Here is a 19,066-nt window from a genome sequence, read left to right as displayed (position 1 = left end):
GGCAGCAGCTGGTGAGTGGGGGCTTTTTTTTTTTCCAAAGACCCAGGAGCTGGGGCAGGTGAGGCAGCCAGTGAGAGCAGGCGGGGGATGGGGCCTGTGTGATTTGGAGATTTGGCCAATTCAGCTGCAGCCAAATCTCTGAATCAGATTAGGCTGAATCGATTCGGGACGGTAATTCAAATCACCAAATCAAATCACTGTCCCCTGAATTGGTCGAATCGAAATCCAAAGCAAATTCTAGCTACTTCACACAGGCCTAATGTATAGTATCCTTTTTAAAAGATGGAATCTGTAAAATACATGAAATTGCAATTGTTATTGTTTAGGAGTTTGGGTTTTTTTGGTGGGGGTGCAGAATTAAATTTCTTTTATTTTCTTATAACATGGGACTAAATAAAAATATATAAATTGAAAATAATGGTTAAGTATTCAGGTCTTCCAAAGTACATTTGCAGCTTACACAAAGGTGTCTATGGACTTCCATATGCAGTAACCACTATCAATGGTTGAAAAATGAAAGCCATCTGAAACCCACTGACTTACAGAGTTTGTTTAGTTAGCAAGACAGAAAGCATTACCATTTCTGTAATTGGTTCAAATGAGTTTCTGTAGATTATGCTGACTAATCTATTTGTTTTGAAGTTTCACATGAATTATGTTCTATGGCATTTTCTTTTTTGTTCAAGAACAAACTAAGACTCTGTATCTCTGCAGATTTCCTACATTTTTGTTCCTAGTAGCTAACTAAACTAACTTGGAAGTGACACTCAGGCTTGTAACTTAAGATCAGACAAATACAAATGTTTGGTATAGTGCAAATCATGTATCACTGTTACATGATAGAATATTTCAAATTGTAGTCATATCACCATGTAGAATGTGCCACACTATTATCATAAAAATGTAGCAAACTGGATAGATTTGATAAATAAGATTCTTTTTCATTGGGTGATCCAATATACTAATATTCAGTGTCAAAGTATAATATTGTTGTGAATTATCATTGTTGTTGTTCGTAGTAGTAGTAGGAGTAAGTACTTACATGATGATAGCTCTCAACAGCCACAGTTGAGGTAGATACTGTGTAAACACAGAAAGAAGACAATCCCTGCTCAGATGAATTTGCAGTGTAAAAAGTTTGAATAAATGCACTAGAGAGACTCACATAGCTAATCCCTAGAGTTGTAAATACTTCATATTTGACATCCAGGCTTTTGCTCTACAGGTTTTCATATCTCAAGGTCAAGTCAGTGTGTAACTGGCATGAAACTGCAGACATGCAGCTGTACCAAGGCAATATTACAGAAGAGGAAATACACAAGGAAATTAAGATATATATTAACAGCAGTACAAGCTATCCTGAAAGACATTTTAATGTTAGAAAACATGACTGATGCTTAGAATAAGCTGGAATATACTGTAACCCATTATATTACCTCAAAATCTCATGTTTTTCTCACTGACAGTCATCATATTTTAAACTCCACCTACTTTTCTTCTTCCCAGAAATAAATGCCTTACTGAACTTGGCCATCCATATGAAGGACATTGGCTATAGTCAAGTCAGCTGGATATTTTAATTAAGCCTAACAAAATTAGTCAAAAACCAAAATGGGATACGGTCTCCTACCTCTCTTAAGGTCTTTTGAAAATCCAAAATGCATTGCCTTAACAAAGAGATGGTAATGCTTTTCCATACACAAAGAGTTTATTCATGTATCTTTCATTTCATCGGCTCTAAACATGGCAATTGACCTTGAGAGACCTTAAAACTCTAAAAGGGTGGGACAGAGAAAATGTCATGATCCCCATGTAGATGCATACACCACAATAGGCATGTTCCTTTGTAGTGATTATGACTAACTTTAGAACATAATTCTTAGCATGCCACAAGTTAAATAAGAAAGGAGGCAAATTGTTATATGACAAATTCTTCATTGGTATTTAAGTACTGTTTCTTTTAAACTTGTAGCAGAAGCCAGGCAAAAAATTCTAGGGAGAAGCTCTGCAGTGAAAAAAAATATTTTCCTTATTCTAATAAAATGTTATAAAATATTTTTTACCATTTTCACACAAAATTTTCCCAGTGAGATTTCCCTTTGTTTCTATAATAACAGTTCAGGCTTAAGATTTTCTAGTTTGGTATTGCCTATATTTCCTGCCCAGGAGGATTTCTACATTCTACCTGAGTATTTCCACATCCAACAGGGTCCTGCAGCTATGGAGGTAAACTAGAAACCAGAATGGAAAATCTGACTGTACAGACGTTAGTGGCAAGACTCCAGTTGAATTTAGTAGGACCAAGACCTCACCAATAAGGTTTCTGCAGCTCATAAGCAGGTCACTATTTGTATTTTGATCCAGCTTCTGAATTCAAAAGCAAAGCTCCTGTTGACTTCAGTGGGCACATTTACACATGCATTTACTCCAGCCTAGATTTACAGCTCAGTAAGTGACTGCACAGTAAGAGTTCTTGGGTAGGTATGTACATCTGTAGAGACTAGGCAGAAAATTTGCTGCCAGGTCCCTGCAGCCTTCAATGCAACCCTGTGGCCACTGGGAGGAGCTCCAGCCTCTGGCTGCACCTGCCAGCAGCCCGGCCACTTTCTTTAAAAGGCAGACCCACTCTCTGCTCTCTGGCAGCCTCTTTCTTTGCTCAGAAGCAGCACAGGAAGTGCAGAGGCAGCACATGGCAGCTTTGTCTCTGCCTACGCAGTCTTCCTGCGCCATGGCTCCCCAGCCCCTGGCAGCAATGAACAGCACCCCAGTCAGGATCCTGCTGACTGTTGTGATCACCCTGCTGGCCTGCCATGCTGACCAATGGCTGCCCACATCCATCTCACCGTGCCCAGCTCCCCCATGACCAGCCACCACCTGCCCACCTGCAGCACGCTGTCCAAGCACCACCGCCTGCGGTGCAGCTGCCCCCACCAGAGATGCCAACAAGGGGCTGCAGGATGCCACTGCTGGGGCTGCTGTCATCCTCCTGAGCCTCCAGCCCTGCCGTCTCTGGGCCCATCATGCCAGCCAGCACTGGTGGCACCACCTTGTCCAGCAGACCTGGGATGACGAACAGTGGGTGGATGCCTTCCGTATGACTGGGTCACCTTCTGGGACCTGCTTCACCAGCTGTGGCCCCACGTGGAGCTCCAGGACACTGGCATGCCCTTGGCCCTCCCCACTGACACCTGCATAGCTCTGGTACTGCTGAAGATGGCCACGCCCACCAGCCTCCAGTATATGGGACACCTATTCCGTATGGGCAAGAGCACTGCTGGGGAGGCTGGCCTGGAGGTGTGTGGGGCCCTCCAGGATGTGCTGGAAGATGCTGTTCTCAGTGTTCACGACCCCCAGGTGGGGGCAGTGTTCCGCACATTGGGGTCTTCCCAGTGAATTGTGTGGATGGGACCCACAAAGCAGTCACTTTCCCACCCCATGGAGTCTGGCCATATTACAGCCACAGGGGATTCCACTCTGTAGTTCTGCAGGCCATGGTGGACCACTGTGGGGCCTTCACCCATGTGAGTGCCAGCTGGGTGGGCAGTACACACAATGCCCGCGTGTTCAGGAACTCCAGCCTGGTGGGACTGGTGTAAAGCAGGCACTTCATGCCAGTGTTGCTGAAACTGCAGCTGGATGCTGTGGCCATCCCGTGCCTGCTCACTGGGGACCCTGCTTACTTGCTCCTGCCCTGGCTGATGAGGCCCTACACTGGTCACCTGGACCCCTTCCAGGCCCACTTCAACTGGTGTCTGGGCTGGACCCACACCCTAATAAAGTGCACCTTCAGCCATTCAAAGGCCATTGACTCTCCCTCACCGCCTTAAGGTTGCTGAGGAGAACCTCCCCCAGGTCATCATTGCAGCCTGTGCACTGCATCATATCTGCGAGGCCCAGGGAGAGCTGTTCTATGAGGCATGGGCGGAGGAGGCACAGCGGGCAGAGGCAGCCTAGCAGCAGAAACACCTCCTGTGGCACCAGGAACAGCGGTGGTTTCCCTACACCGAGGTGCCAGCAGTGGCAGGCATGCATGGGACTGCCAGCCTCAGGACAGCGTCCAGAGTCCAACAGTCATTGTTCGTGGACTCTATGGCCCAGCCCAGGATCCTATTTTGATCTGCGACCACTCCATGGCCAGGAGCTCAGCCTGGAATACCTCCTCCCAGGTGATGTCCTCTGCCTGCTACCTCTGCTCCTGGGCTAAGTCCTCCTGCTGCCAGGCACATGTCATCCACCTGTTCCTCAGCCACTGCCACCAACCGCTGGAGGAGGGTCCTGTCCTGTGTGTGCCTCTGGAACAGCCAGCACATTCAGAGGGCCCCAGTGGTGGGTGTCATTGTTCCTCAGCCTGCATCACCTCTGGCCACTCCGGACTCTCTTCCATGTCCAATTGTTAGGGCTGCAGAGCCAGGAGACAGAAGCCTTTTGTGAGACTTTCCAACATGTCAGAGATTAGATACTCTGCATCAGAGGTCGTGTACTGCCTCAAATTAGGGGTTGGATATGCAGGGGTGCCCAGGGACCATGGTAAGTCATTCAGGCAAGCCTAGGCCCAGGCGGCTGCCAGCCAAGCCCCCCATCCCTGCATGCTCCCCTGGGGCCAGTGGCCCGCTAGGTGCTGGTCACAGGCAGCCTGTGTCCCCTGCCCTGTTCCCAGGGTGGGACAGGCCAGACTCCTGGCAGCACCTGCTGCCACAGCTGCAGACTCCACTGCGTCCACCGTCTCCCCCACTGCAGGCCAACCGCTCTGCTGTGTTGCTGCACAGCCCACAGTGCCCAGGCTCAGGGCATGTGGAGTGTCCAGACAACTGGGATGAAGAACTTGCTGCACCTGTGCCCTCCCCACTGGAGGCCTCTCCAAGGAGGTACCCTGGGGCCAGCACACACCCCCACCATGCTGCCGTTGTGCCCTAAGTGTGCCCATGCTGTGCATGCCCCAGCCAGTGCATGATGAGCTGTTTTTGCAAGCTAAGAGGTACATAACCCACTTTGCCCTGCTGCTGCTGATCCTTATGGTGTCCCGGCTGCACCTGGTATGGGACCATGAGCTATGACAGTGTGGGGGGCAAACCTGGGCTGCCCCACAACCTCCACCACCACCTGGAGGGCTACCTGTGGCAGTGCTCAGGGAGGTCATCATCATTGACACCTTCCTCAGGGTGTGAAAGGCCTGAGGCCACCCAGCTTCAGGTAGAACTGTGTCCCACCTCTCCCCATGCTGTGGCAGGGGAACCTGAGGTCAGGGGAGTGTGGGCAGGCCAGGCAAAGAGAGGGGGCCCAGGCAGGGGCCAGGGGCCAGAAGCAGGGATGGGGAGGGTCCTTCCTCCAATGTGGGGCTTGCCATGTGACTAGGGTTGGTGAGTATGGTGGCTCAGCATGGTTCTCCCCATCAGCGATGGTGTCCAGCTGTGCCCAATGCCCTGGTCCCACAGGGCGCAGTGTGCAGGTGTCCGGCTGGGGGACCTCTGTCATGGAGGAGCTGGCATTGCTGATAACTGGCAGTGACAGGGCTAGTTGTTCCTCATGGCAGGACCTGGGGCTACGCAGCTGTCAAGGCAGGTGCTGGCCAGGGCTCCCTGAGCTTCTGGTGGACTGTGCAGCTGGAAAGCTGGGTGGGACAGGACACTGAACACCCGAAGGTCCCTCCTCCTGTCACTGAAGGGGTCAGGGTGGAGCAGGGGCTTGGGCATGCCATCTGTGCTGGTGAAGACTGCATGGTTGTGGCCTGGGTCCTGGGGTGCCAAAATGCAGGGCAGCTGCTGCAAAAAGGGCATGGTTTTGTGGGCACAGCTGGACCGACGATTGTGGTTGGTCACAGCCATCCACTATGCCCACAAAGTCTTGACTTTTATGCAGCACTGCTATGCCAACTGGAACTGCTTACGCTCTTGCATCCTACTCAGCCAGGCTCCATAAATGTGGGCATTGAAGCACTCTCCCTGCTCAAATTGGTGCAGCACCTCTGCATTGCCCCAGAGCACCACAAAGTCACCAGCCTCCTCCTGGCTCCAGTTGGTGTCCTGGGTGGAGGGCATGGGTGTGCGCACGCAGGTGGTGCTGGGCCTGGTGAAGAGGAGGAGGCCATCGTGGGTCCTGCATCAGCTCTCTGGGCCCTCACACAGTTCTCCCAATGTTGTCAGCCCTTGGCAGCTGCCAGCAGTGCCCTGGACAGGGGCATGGCATGGGACTGGCAGCCATGTGGCAGAGGCTGTGCTCCTCAGCATTGGCACAGGGCAGACTGCTGGGGGTCTGCAGCAGGCAGGTGGCCCTGGTCCTGCTGTTAGAAGCAGCCCGCAGGCAACTCTGGTGCTGACAGGCTGGCCCAGGAGCTGCAACAGCCTGCAGCAACTTTCTGCAACCACCTGGCTTGACAGCAGTGCCCTGGCAGCCACAAGGCTGTGCAGGGCCAAGCAGCAGTGCAGGGCTCCAGAGAAGCAGGCACAGCCCAGCTGTGGCCTGCCCAGGGAACACACAGAGTCCACAGTGATGTGTGCCCCAAGTTGCAAAATGGCTGCAGGCTTTTTATAGCCTGCAGGCAGGGGCTGTCAGTGAGGCTCCCAGCCTGGTGCCCTGGTGATGGCTTCAGGTTCACCCCCTAGTGGCTGGGCAGACACAGCAGCAGATTTGCTACCAGGTTGTGTCTACATGTTCATTACTGTGCAGTAATTAACCGTGATTTAATTTGCTACCTGCATTTGCACAAGTGATGCACAAGTGCTGGGTGCCCTAAACAACAGAAAAGCTTCTTAGAAACTGTTTATACTGCTACATCCTAGAAGGTGCATACATTGCACACTGCAATGTAATGCAGAGGTAGTTAATACAGAGCTCCATGCTGCTGCAGTAAGACTGCTTCAGAGACTGAGGCGAGTAGTTTAAAGCCAGCTTGTGTATCTCTAGACTGCACACTGCAGCATAAACGTAGTCTGACCAGCACAAAGGATAACTGGAGCACTGAATCTTTCTGTGTGTGCAGTCCACTCTAGGACTAACCAGCTGAAGTGTTGTGCTTTTTAGACACAAATAAATCCAAGACTTCAGCTTTGGTGTTGTATCTCTAATTTACCTCCAAGATGACACAAACAGCAAGCAACAGATTCTGACCTTGTGTGGAATTTAACACATTTGTGTTATGGGGAAAAAAATTGTACAAGTCTAACTCAAAGCCTCTACTGTTTGATATATTTCACTTTCACTCTGTGTTTACAAATGAATATTTGGAGGGGAAAAAAATCCCAGTGTTCTTCTGTACAAATCTCACAGATAGCAACTGAACTGTAGAATATTTTTCTTTGAAAACCCATGAAACAGCTTTACTATATAGTGGTTAATACTACTTTATAATATAAAACTCTGTGCAACCTTGGAACTTCCATAGGTATTTCACTCCTTTTCATTTTATTGTATGTCCTACAACTACTTTGTATTGTACAGTCTGCAACTCAGCAGGGAGAAGAGAGAAAAGCAGCAGCTAGTGGCTTTTACCCTTGAATAGAGAGAAAGGTAATGTACTGTATGTAGATGGGTGGCAGTGGCACTAGGTGCTTGATCTCAGGAACTTACCTTCAGCAAGATTTCTACATAGAAAATTTACTGCATGACAGAATTAAGTCTGAAAATAAAAAAAACCTATGCAAAATAATACAAAAGTAAAACATCCTTCACATGCACAATAAAGATTAAAATTTCCAAAAGAAACTCATGGGCTAAGCACAGATAGTCAAAAAGTCCAAGGCCGAATCCATTCAGTCTTTGCAGGTTAGTTTAAACTGCAGAGATTAAACTGACTAACAAGTGAACAGACTTTTATTTTTTGCAGCCAGGTGCCTACAGTAACTCAGACCAGGAACCGGGGGATGCTAGAGCATGGCTCTCTGGTACATAGCCAGCTTCCTTTTCCTGCTGCCCCTGAGGTCTCTGGGATTTGTAGTCCAGAATCCCAGCAGGAGGATTCTGCAAGGTTGCTCATTGCTTCATCTTCCTGCTTCCAGGTGCCTCTGGGATGTGTAGGCCACAGTCACAGTCAGCAGTAAGTTTAGCAGGGCAGGGCAGGGCAGGATAGGACAGCTCTCTACTTGGGGGAAGGGGGATTTAAGGGAGTCCCTGCTTCCTCCTAACCCCTGCCACCTCCACAACCCTTCTCTGCTGCAGCAAACAGCACAGCCTGGAAAGCATGCTGGGATGGTGGGGGACTGTGATTTAACTTGAACCAGGAAGGGATCAGGGATAGAAGTTTCATAAACTGGTTTGACCCAAATTAGTTAAGTTTGATACTACTTTCAACCAGGTGTATCTTAAACCAATTCCAGCCATTTTGAAACTGGTTTATGTGCACTGAGCTTCTGTTCTGTTACAGGTTTAAACCAGTTTCTGATGATTTAAACCAGTTTATGTGTAACTTCTGTCCCTAGCCATGGAAGGCAAGCAGATAGGCATGCATCCTTTGCCCCAACTGAAATGCAAGGCACTATGTGAAGCAGGAATCACTGAGTAAATCAAATCTGCTTACCCCTAAGGCTATACTATGGCCACTCAGCTGTCCTTGGACGTCTCCAGAGATTGTTGCTGAGAAACTGGGAGGTATGCTGTGATGTCTGGTCACCAATTCCCTACTAGGGAGGAATATAACATCACCTACTCTGGCACTTTGTAGCATGCTTTACCTGGGAGCAGCCTGTACATTTGTATAATAACTAAGTACTTCAAATTAGGGCAGGGTTTGAATCACTTCACTGATATGCCTGCTCATACCCCAGGTTTGTCCTCTTTAGCATGCACACTGCAGCCAGATGACATTTTCTCATCATCATACCCTCTATGTTGATACATTATTCTAACAAGGGTTAAAAGGAAATTTAGTATAAGCTTTTGTGAGGTCTCTAATTTCTAGGTGTAGGACTAATGGTACACATAGGTTGGTTGCTGGCATGGAAAGTGTGGCACTGCAGAATCTCCCAATCTATTGGCAGGTAGCTCACACTGACAGATGGCTCGTAATGTAGCATGGTTGTGATTAAATTGGTAAGTCCATATAACATGATCTCTTACGAAGCTGATTTTACCTGCCTCACTAGTTTCAGTTGCTTGCTTTCTCAGAAATCTTGTGTTGTGAATTCAGAGCATTTTTGTATCTTTTTATTGTGTTTTTGCCAATTTTGAAATAAAAATTTAGCACTGAAAAATCATGGAGGCAGGGGACTGAAAAAAAATAGCATCACTAGTAAAAAAAAAAAAATTAATTGAAATAGATCATCTTTGAAGTTGAGCCATCTATCTTCATGAAGGCCTTGCAATGCTCCTGTTTTCTTTAGAACCGGCTTTTTGGACCTAAACTAAAGCCAGTGAGAATTTTGCAGTTGGCTAAAATCAGGTACTGTCCTTTGCAGTGTCTGTTCAAGAACATCTTTTTGAAAGGGGAAAGATTCTGTTTATGTTCTTATTTTTATAGGGTTCTTTGTGCCTGCTTGCTTTAGTTTACTCATGTGATTATTCTTATTTTTCAAAGGAAGTTCACGAATTGCTTTCATCTGTTTTCTTTTTTTATTCAGTCAACTATTTAAAAAATTCCCCTGCTCTCCAACACTATCACTTATAACGATCTACACTAAAAACAGTTATGTCCTCTTAAAACACCAGCACAATAGGACAGCAATATCTTCTGAGAAATAATTCATACTCTTACCGTGTCTTTAAATTATTTGAAATTAATAGCAATGTCATATAAATATCAGTGATCAGTTAGGTTCTTCTGGTCTCGTATTGTATGCAGTGGTACACACTTTATGGTATTATGGTAGTGTTGGAGTGATGCTGTAGCTGTGATGGTCAAGGAGATGTGCAAGAGATAAGGATTTCTGTGGGTGATACCTTTTATTTGACCAGCTGCATGGCTGGGAAAAGTTTAAACAAGGTTTCAGGTAGTAGGTGCCCTTCCTCAAGACTGAGAAAACAACAAGTACAGCTTGAGCTAAGCAGTTGCTGAAGCAATAGTTCATGTTAATCTCCAAACCTGCTTTTTGGGGGAGGCCTGCAAAAATATATTTGTTTTCTTCATGAAGATAATCAGCTCTGGTCCATTATGAACAAACCATTAATCATAATATAGACTGGGGCTTTGAGGCAAGGCTTAGATGACATTGTAATTCACTCTAACTGCCACTCATATGGTCAGAGGCCTGGATGCAAGGCCCTACGAGGAGAGACCGGGACCTAGATCTCTTCAGCCTTTGCAAGAGGAGGCTGAGAGGTGATCTTGTGGCTGCCTATAAATTCATCAGGGGAGGGCAGCAGGGAATAGGAGATGCTTTATTTACTAGGGCACCCACTGGAGTTACTAGGAACGATGGCACAAAGTGATGGAGAGCAGATTAAGTTGGACATTAAAAAGAATTTCTTCACAGTAAGGTTTTGCCAGAATCTGGAATGGGCTTCCAAGGGAGGTGGTGCTCTCTTCTACCTTGGGGGTCTTCAAGAGAAGACTGGACAAGCACCTGGCTGGGGTCATCTGACCCCGGTGCTCTTTCCTGCCCAGGGCAGGGGGTCGGACTTGATGACCTACTGATGTCTCTTCCAACCGTAACATCAATGAATCTGTGAAATTTGCTTTTTACCCAAATGTGCAAAGAGATCTTAAGGTCCTGCCTTCATATTGCTGACAACATGCTTGATTCTAATCTACAGTGGGATTACTTTACACCCTCCTGACAGTATAAAATGATGTTGAAACGGAAATAAATTGTATTTGCATTCACTTTAAGGCCTCTTTTCACTGCCAATGCAGGGCAAAGGGCCCTAGAAAATCAGACCCTATATCAGGGGTCAGCAGTGTTTTTGAGCTAAGTGCCAAAAACCCCCACAACCTGAACCTGGAAGATGCTGGCATGCCAGGGGCAGATGAGAGGGGAACCATGAGGGTACCGATCTTTGTTGTTGCAGTGCAGTCCCAGCCCTTTTCATGCCCTGCTCCCTGAGGCATGCAAGCAGCTGCTGCCAGCAAGGAGCGGGGCTGGGGTTCTGAACCCCAGGCCTTGTGGCTGCCTGTTGCAACCAGCCCAGGCTCTGGGAAGCCCCCTGTCACCCAGCACAGAGCCTGGGTTGCTCACAGCAGGTGGCAGGCAGGCTGCAAACAGCTGCACCAGTATCCAGAGCCCCAGCCTGGCTCCATGGCAGTGGCAGGGAATGGGCTAGGGTTGCACTGGCCCAAGCCCCTTCCCTGCCTTGTGCCCCAAGATGCACATGCAGCTGTGGCCGGCCACAGAAGGGATCCTAACCCTAGTGGACCAGTTGCAGCTTCCCAGCTGCCTGCCACATCTGGTCCAGGTTCTAGGCAGCTGCTGCCAGCCACAGAGCCCAGGGTGCTCAAAGCAGGGCTTGAAGCTACCCTGCCGCCTGCTGCAAGCAGCCTGGACTCCAGGGCCAGCAGTAACTACCTAGAGTCCAAGTTGGCTGTGGTGTGCTGAGCAAAATGGCCTCACATGCCCTATATTTTCTGACCAGCTATATAAATGTCTGTTATTTGGCAGCTGTTTAATCATGAGGGATGGAATGAAATTGGGAATAAAAAAAAATTATAGAGATCTGAATTTGAAATCATAAGACTATTATTGCTTGAGTATTTAATCAAGTTTTATCTTCTTGCAAAATCGAAAGATTTGTTTCTTCTTCTGTCTCTCCACAGACAGAAAAATGTCTGTGGTCTGGGGTATGGGTTATTGGTAAACTGGTGCCTGAGTGAGTTTGTTGTTAACTGGAATTTCATAAATTGTGTGCTTCTTTTTTTATTGTGTGGGAAAAGCACTTTATCTCTAAACCGATGAAGGACTTATGAGCACTCTCACTATCTTCTGCCCTGACTGCAAAGCTTTTTGGTGCATGCATAGAACAGGGAGATAAGATTTTGTGAAGGAAGGAACTGACTTTCTAAAATGGACTTGCTGAAGAAAACTGAGCTCTTGTAGCACTGAAGAGATTCTGGCAATTGTGTGTTGTCAAAAATCAGCAGCAACAGGTTACGTCTCTGATAGGCACATTACAAAATATGTTGCGACCTAAAAGCAAAAGTATGCAAAGTATCGCTTACTAAATTCAATATCGCTCTAATTTTTCACATTTAATTCTGGATTTGAAAATGAACATTTAAAAAATATTATGTTAGTTTCATCTCTAAAGAAAATGGGAAATAATTACCCTGGATGCTAAAGCTGTTGTTGCCTTCAAAGACATGCAAAAATAGTCCATCTTTTGTCATGTTGTGAAAAAATATTGTGTTGCTACCAGGAATAAAGCATAATTTAATGAACATGCTGAGTTGTGAAATATGCAACTAAAATTCTGTAAAACAAAACAGTTTCATACAAATATCTTTCAAATCAAACATCAAATATATTGCCTACCAACCTATCAGAGTTGCTTTGAGTGAGTGATTTAAGCGCTACTACTTTGTTAGTGAAACGTGGCACAAAAGATTTTCCTTCAGTGTATGTATAAATGAACGTATCCATGCTTGAAACCCTTTTGTTTGTTTTCCATGAACAATCGTAGAAATGGTTGAATTGAAATAATCACTGACGCTATCAAGAGCTCCCACCCCATGTTGTGGTCCGGTCTCTCATGTGGAGAAGCGTTGGCTGGGTTCCCCATCCTGTACAGAGCTGAGGTGTGGGCAATTCAAGTTACTGTCTATGGCTGAGGTCTGGAGCTAAGCCTCCAGGTCAGTATCCAGAATCAGCAGTCAGGACACAAGCTGAGGACCAAGAGTCAAAAACAGGAACAAAGAGGGCATGGAATAATATAGCCCTGGGCTTCAGTATGGACAGATCCAAAGCAACTGCCAGGTGCTGCTGTAATTATGCCAGGGTTGCTGTTTTCAGTAGCCAGTCCTACACGGTGACTAATCCCTTGCTTACCTAAGGTTAACTATGAAGACTAGTTGTCTAGCTGATGTTTTCTTGGCTTCAGCTGGAGCAGGTTCTGGCCCATGGTTGCTGCCCACTAGCCCTGAAATTCTGACACCTCTACTTCATGGAAAAGCAAGGTGGCAGAAAACCCATCCTGACCCCCAAAACCGGTCTGGTTACATGGTTATGTCAGTGACCTGGTCTCCCTGCATTTGTCTCCTGTGTGATATTCTGATGAGGCTTGTGGTATGGAAACAACTCTTTAGTATTTATAGGAACTTATGTAAAGAGCTATTTACAGTAAGAAGTAAGTTTTTATTACTGTGCATGCAAGGGTCTTGTGGTTGACCTGTTCCTATTCTACCATCCAGAAGTTCCTGATGACTTCACCAGGCTGTCTCCTGGGATGCCACACTTCCTGGGCACTTTGTGTCCAGGGGGACTTGCTCTATGTTACATTGCCCCCTTTTTATAAAATCCTAACTAGACTAATAATAACATATTAAGAAATCAACTATCAGATTCTCAGATGAATATGTCTATGTAATTTCTTTGGCTGCTTCACCAATCTTCCTGCTTTACTGTATTGCAGGCCTTGTTTGTCTAGGTCCTGGGCAGTATTTGAATGTCCAGTTGGCAGGTCAGGTTCTAGGTCAACTTGTAAATCAGTTTCAATGAGTGTTTTTATTTTTATTTCACTCATATCATCTTCATAGTCAGAGATTTTGAGCAGACGGCTGTGATTCCTTCTTAATATTTGTCCTTCGTATATAATCATGGAATATGATTGTGGTGACTCCTCTTTGATTACTTTAGCTTTAACTGGCCAAATTGAATCTCTTTTTTTAACAATGGACCGCATGGGTGTGATTTTGCCCCGTTGGTGTGATTGTGTATCTGAAAGGACAGAGAAGATTAGGATAGTACAATCACAGACTTCTTTGTCACCCTTTGTTTTAGACCTGTGTCTGGTAGTGGAGTTTTTATATTTCTGTTGTGGAGAAGTTCTGCAGGTGAATTCCCCTATAGAGTAGTGCAGCTCTGTAGATGAGTAGTGCCAAATGTGGATCTTCTCCTTCCTCCATTGCTTTATAAGCAGGTTCTTCACAATGCACACTTCTAATCCATTACCTTGACAGTATCTGGGACTGGATGACTCATGACAAAAATCATACCTTTAAGTGGTCTGGAAAATTCTTGAACCATTGTCAGTAATTACAGTTCTTGGAATTCCATAGCATGCCAATATAGATTTTATATGCCTCACAACTGTTGTTGCTGTGGTATTGTCAAGCATCACTACTTCTGAGAAATTGATGTAATAGTCCATTATCTAGTAGTAAGGTGGCCATGTCTTCCCAAACTGAACAGATCAATTCCTACTTTGTCCCATGGAATAGCAGATTCCTCATACGGCACTGGTTCTTTTTCCTGGACATCCCTGGACTTCTGCCATGATTCATTCCCCCTTAAAAGGTCTTTGATTTCACTATTCATCTGGGGCCAAAAGAAAAGATCTCTATTTCTGCTTTTTGATTTGGTTATTCCCCAATGCCCTTCATGTATTCATTCCAAAAATTTATGTCTTGTCACAGCAGGATAGTAGAGCAGTAAGATAAGGAATTTAACTCCAAGGAGTTTAAAGAATTTTCAGAGCAAATGAGACACAAATTGTTATATACAATGTCAATTGGTAGACCATGCAATCAGAAGATATGTTCTAAAAATAAGTGAGTTCTTTCTTGCACAGAGGGGAGTGTCTGAGGAGGAATGAAGGAAGTCAGCTTCAAGAGGAGGTCAACTAAGATTAACATTACAGAGAAACTGAGAGCAGAGGAGGCTGGTAATAAAAACTAGGAACAAGATGGACCCAAGTTGCAATGAGTAAGGTGACGGTTGTGGAGTCTGAGTGATTTTGAATGAGGATGCTTGGTTGTGGCCCAGAGGTTACAAGCGTGCATATATTTCTTAATATAATGATAAAGTCATAGTCTCTTAAAAGTCCCACACTATAATGTTCTAATTCTTAGACTGACCAAAATGCCTAGTGAACTGTGAGCTGTGATAGTCTCATCATTTCTAGTCAAACTCTATAAGAGACAATAGGTAAAATCTCACTGAATGCCCTGCCATTGGGATGGGAAGGTGGTATTTAGTAGATATATGTTCAGAAGATGGTAAGAAAAGGAGCATGGTATGTGTTACAGGGGAAGCAAAAAACCCATTGGTCCTTGCCCATATGACTGAGGAAAAAAAATCTGTCCTGATCCCAAATTTGGCATTCAGTATGAAAAAGCTAGGCCCATAAGCAAGGCATTTCTGGGTTTTCTAAATAGAGGCAGGAGTATTCCCTTACTAGAAACATCCAAATCGGCCAGGAACCTTTAGCTGTAGCCAGTGCCCCACTCCTTCAAAAGAAAGTGGGGACAAATTTCAGACATCAGTGTCATTCATGAAGAGGAAGAAAATCCTTCTTCTTGCCCCCTACTGGCAACCAACAAATGCCCTGAAGCATGGGGTTACCAGGCATCTACCACACTACAAGAAAGTTACCTCTACACCTCAATAAGGTGTCTGAATATAAATTATTTCATGTCACACAGACTGATTGTTGAGTCAGCACTCCATATCCTTTTATTCCATTCATTCTGTTCACTTACTGAGTTTGATCTTAAAGCAATTCAGTTCATCTCTCCCCGCTATTTGGCTTAGAACACTGCTCCAAAACTTCACTCTTCTAACAGGTGTTTTCTAATTTCCAGCCTAAATTAAGTTGTAGACTAATAGAACCACAGAAAAGCAGGACTGGAAGGGATCTCTGGAGGTCCTCTAGTCCAATCTCTTTCTCAAAGCAGGATCCTCCCTATCCTAACCATACCATACAAGTCCTTGTCTAACCTAACCAAACTGTACCCATTTTGTAGTCATTTCATCTTGTTCTGGTGTGTTTTCAGCTAAAAAGCTCTTCTCTCCCATATTCACTCCACGAATTTGTTTGTAAAGGGTAATTAGTTCTTCTCAATTTCCATTTTGTTAAGCTAAATAAGCCAATCTCCTTTAATCTTCTTCCATAAGAAGAGGTTTCCGTTCCCTTAATGATTTTAGTGGCCATTCTTTGAAGCCACTCCAGTTTGATTAATATTTTCTGAAAATTGATGACTCAAACTGCATGCAGTATTATAGAATGGGGTCAAACTGTAGGACCTGTACAAGTAACTTCTTATCTCTGATGCATGTATCCTGCCTAATATCCCAGGTTTGCATTAGCCTTTTTTCACAGCTGTGTTCCACTGGCAGCTCAGGGTCATCCTATGATTGACCAATGTGCCCAAGTCTTAATTTTTCTCCAATCTATCTGCTATCCTGTCTTTCCCATTGATTAGGGCCAAGGGCCAAGCCAGAAATCCCAAACAAGCCAATGGTCTGAAACCCAGAGTCAAAGATAAGGAGCACAAAGGCTAGGCAGCAGCCATCCACAATATTGTGAGGTCAGTGTCAGGTTAGTCACTTCAGGTGTGCTTACATAGGGAAACAGGAATCAGGTAGCACATGGACAACTTAACATACCCCAAGCAGGACAATCAGGCTAGGCAAGGATTACTACTAGAATAGGTTGGGTAAGTGAGAGGTTATTCTTGTGAACATTTTCACAATAATTTCTACCTTTCTATTTGTCAATATTTGAAACTACCAGTGAAATAAATTTCTAAATACTTGAAAATATTTGACCAGGTCTAATATGGTTTAGCTACTTTGAAGTCTTTGATTTCTGTATACAACATCTTTACATTTCTGAGGCTATGTCTACTCTGACTCTTACTATTACAGTGGCTTCAGTGTAATTTAGACATACCCAGTCTAGTTTTAAACTAACTTGCTTCAGAGCCGTTATGGCTAGGTACAGACATTCAAAGAGGCTGATGCAGAATCAAGTTGTGTGGTTTTCTGTAAGCAGCGTAGTTTAGATTGATAGTGAACAGAACACACATTCACCCTTTGGCAGGGCGGTGGGAAGCGAGGGGGACAGCAAATCTTAGACTGTTTTCTGCCATTTTTAAAGCAGTCTGTGTATGCCAAATTTCTGTTCTGTTATGGGTATAGACAGGTTTCTGATCACTTATAAGGGTAAAAGTGTAATGTTTTTACCTGGCCTACCAGTCTAGGCAGAACAACGCCGTACTAAACGCAAAACCTGTCTGAGAAGCATGATTAATACACGGGCAGTTAGCCTACTCTGAATTTTGTGCTGCCACAACTAGTTTAAATTTAGCTCAGGGAGGTCTACATAGATAGACCTACATAGATATTACTTATATAAACAACATAGATAATGACCTAAGAACAATCAACCCCTTCAAAGAGGTGACAACCATTGTTTTGTTCTCAGTGCAGCAGCAGGCTGCTATAGCATCCTTATCTAACCAAGCATATACACATATACACTGCAGTCTTTGATAGAAATTTCACTTTTTTTGCTTGATTTTCTTTTATTTAAATATCAAGTTATTCACAGCAAAAGTAAATGTTTATTTATGTTAAAAGGAACATAACCCTTAAATATTATGTACCTTAGAAAGCAAGTGTACCAGATCATGCAGGATGAGCAGAGTTTGATTATTATCGGTGCGGGTATGGCATAAGGCCCGGAATAGAATAGAATTCAACAGATGAGGGGGAGACGGCTATTTGGGTTAGGAGGGTAACTTCATTCTTTCTCAATCACAGTTTTTTTCCTCCTCCTCTTTGTCTCCTGATTTTTATCAGTAGACAAAGCACAACTCATTATCTCTATGGCTATCACATAAATACAAGCTGATTGTAGCATGAAATCATGATTTATTGTTTTTGGGGGTGAGGGGTTTGGGGGAGTGGCTGTTCTTTTGTTTTGTTTGCTATCCAGTGAAAAATCTGGCGTGCCCTGATTGAAGAGAAGTTACTTTGTCACTCTCCTAGTTGCTGTGCCCAGGATCATGTCTCCAACTCGTATATTTTTGTAAATTACTACCAGAATTATGGAGCAGCTGCTTCATCTTCCATACCATTAGTCTGATATTTTACAGGGCAAAACTAATTTCTTCTCATTTTGCATTTGGTGAAATTGCATAGGATGACATCTGGCCAGGTTTCTCCAAGTGTTTAGTAGACTATGCAGCACTTTATGTAGAAGTATTAGTAGGTTTTAAGGCATAAGACATTTTCTCAGGCACCTGCATATTAGACTATGAGAACAGTTTCTTCATAGCTTTGCCTGTAAGGCAAAGCTGTTTATTGTGTTGATGAATGTTAAGTAACAACAGAATGAATTCAGTATACATATGGTTTACTCAGGACATAGGTCCAAGAGACTCATTCTTTTGCAGTATATTTCACAACCTCCTCCCCGCAAATTTGGCAGTTTTATGGAAAATGTAGCCTGTTCCCCATAATAAGCTTTTAAAGAAGTCTCTTTAGCTTATCTAAGAAAGTACTGCCTTGTGATCATGACGTTTCCATTCCTAATCCCATTTTTAAAAACTTTTAGACTTTACAGTGAATACATAACAGTTGCAACGCTTCCTTTCATCTATAAGTGGCAGTGTTTGTTTGTTTGACCTGATAGAGCTTGCAGCAGGAATGCCTGATGTTTGTGAAGTCCTGTGTGTCACAGAGCTGTATTTCCAACAATACTATATGTAAATCAGCTATAGCTCCATGCCAGTGAAAATCACAATTTGCAGAATAATTATGGGCATTTTGCAACTATTCCATTTTTATATATATAGCTTAGTTAATACACAATTGAGGAAGAACTGTTTATACATAAATTGTGTTAATATGTTGAAAATATTAGCTTTATTTGTTCATGGTTAGAAAGGCATTTTGAGCAAATTGTTGTGCAACCAGTGAATGGGCAATATACATAGTATATTAAATATATTGTATATTTATTGAGAATATATGTTTTCTAATGTACATTACATCAATATGGTAGTGTATATCAATGTGATGTAGAATATATTAAATAGCTTTGATACATGCCAAGACCTGGATTCAGACATCCTAGCCCTATTTAACAGCTTGGGAGTTTCAGCTCTGGATCCAATTTTTGTGGCCGGTTTCTTTTTCTACAAGCTTATCTTCGCTTCTGAAGACTCATATCTTCACTGCAGAGTTAGCTCATATCGTACTTT

The 19,066-nt window shown here is 44.4% G+C and overlaps 2 long non-coding RNA genes across 2 annotated transcripts in view; one reads left to right on the top strand and one right to left on the bottom strand.

Annotated features, from left to right (window-relative positions):
- The window catches only part of LOC109297258, a 14,202-nt gene extending 13,023 nt beyond the window's left edge, over positions 1-1,179 (bottom strand). Inside the window, exon 1 of the long non-coding RNA XR_002097267.1 lies at positions 1,043-1,179. This is a non-coding gene — a long non-coding RNA (uncharacterized LOC109297258). The remainder of the gene's footprint in view (positions 1-1,042) is intronic.
- LOC109297259 lies at positions 175-11,127 on the top strand. Its single transcript, XR_002097268.1, has 3 exons — positions 175-261; positions 3,961-3,971; positions 11,115-11,127. It is a non-coding gene; the product is annotated as an uncharacterized LOC109297259 (long non-coding RNA).
- Positions 11,128-19,066: the final 7,939 nt, after the last annotated feature.

This window comes from Gavialis gangeticus, unplaced genomic scaffold (genome assembly GCF_001723915.1).
Source record: "Gavialis gangeticus isolate Ggan-Ray unplaced genomic scaffold, GavGan_comp1, whole genome shotgun sequence".
Classification (NCBI taxonomy): Eukaryota; Metazoa; Chordata; order Crocodylia; family Gavialidae; genus Gavialis; species Gavialis gangeticus.
The sequence above is the reverse complement of the archived record's forward strand: the minus strand, read 5'-3'. Positions and strand labels throughout refer to the sequence as shown.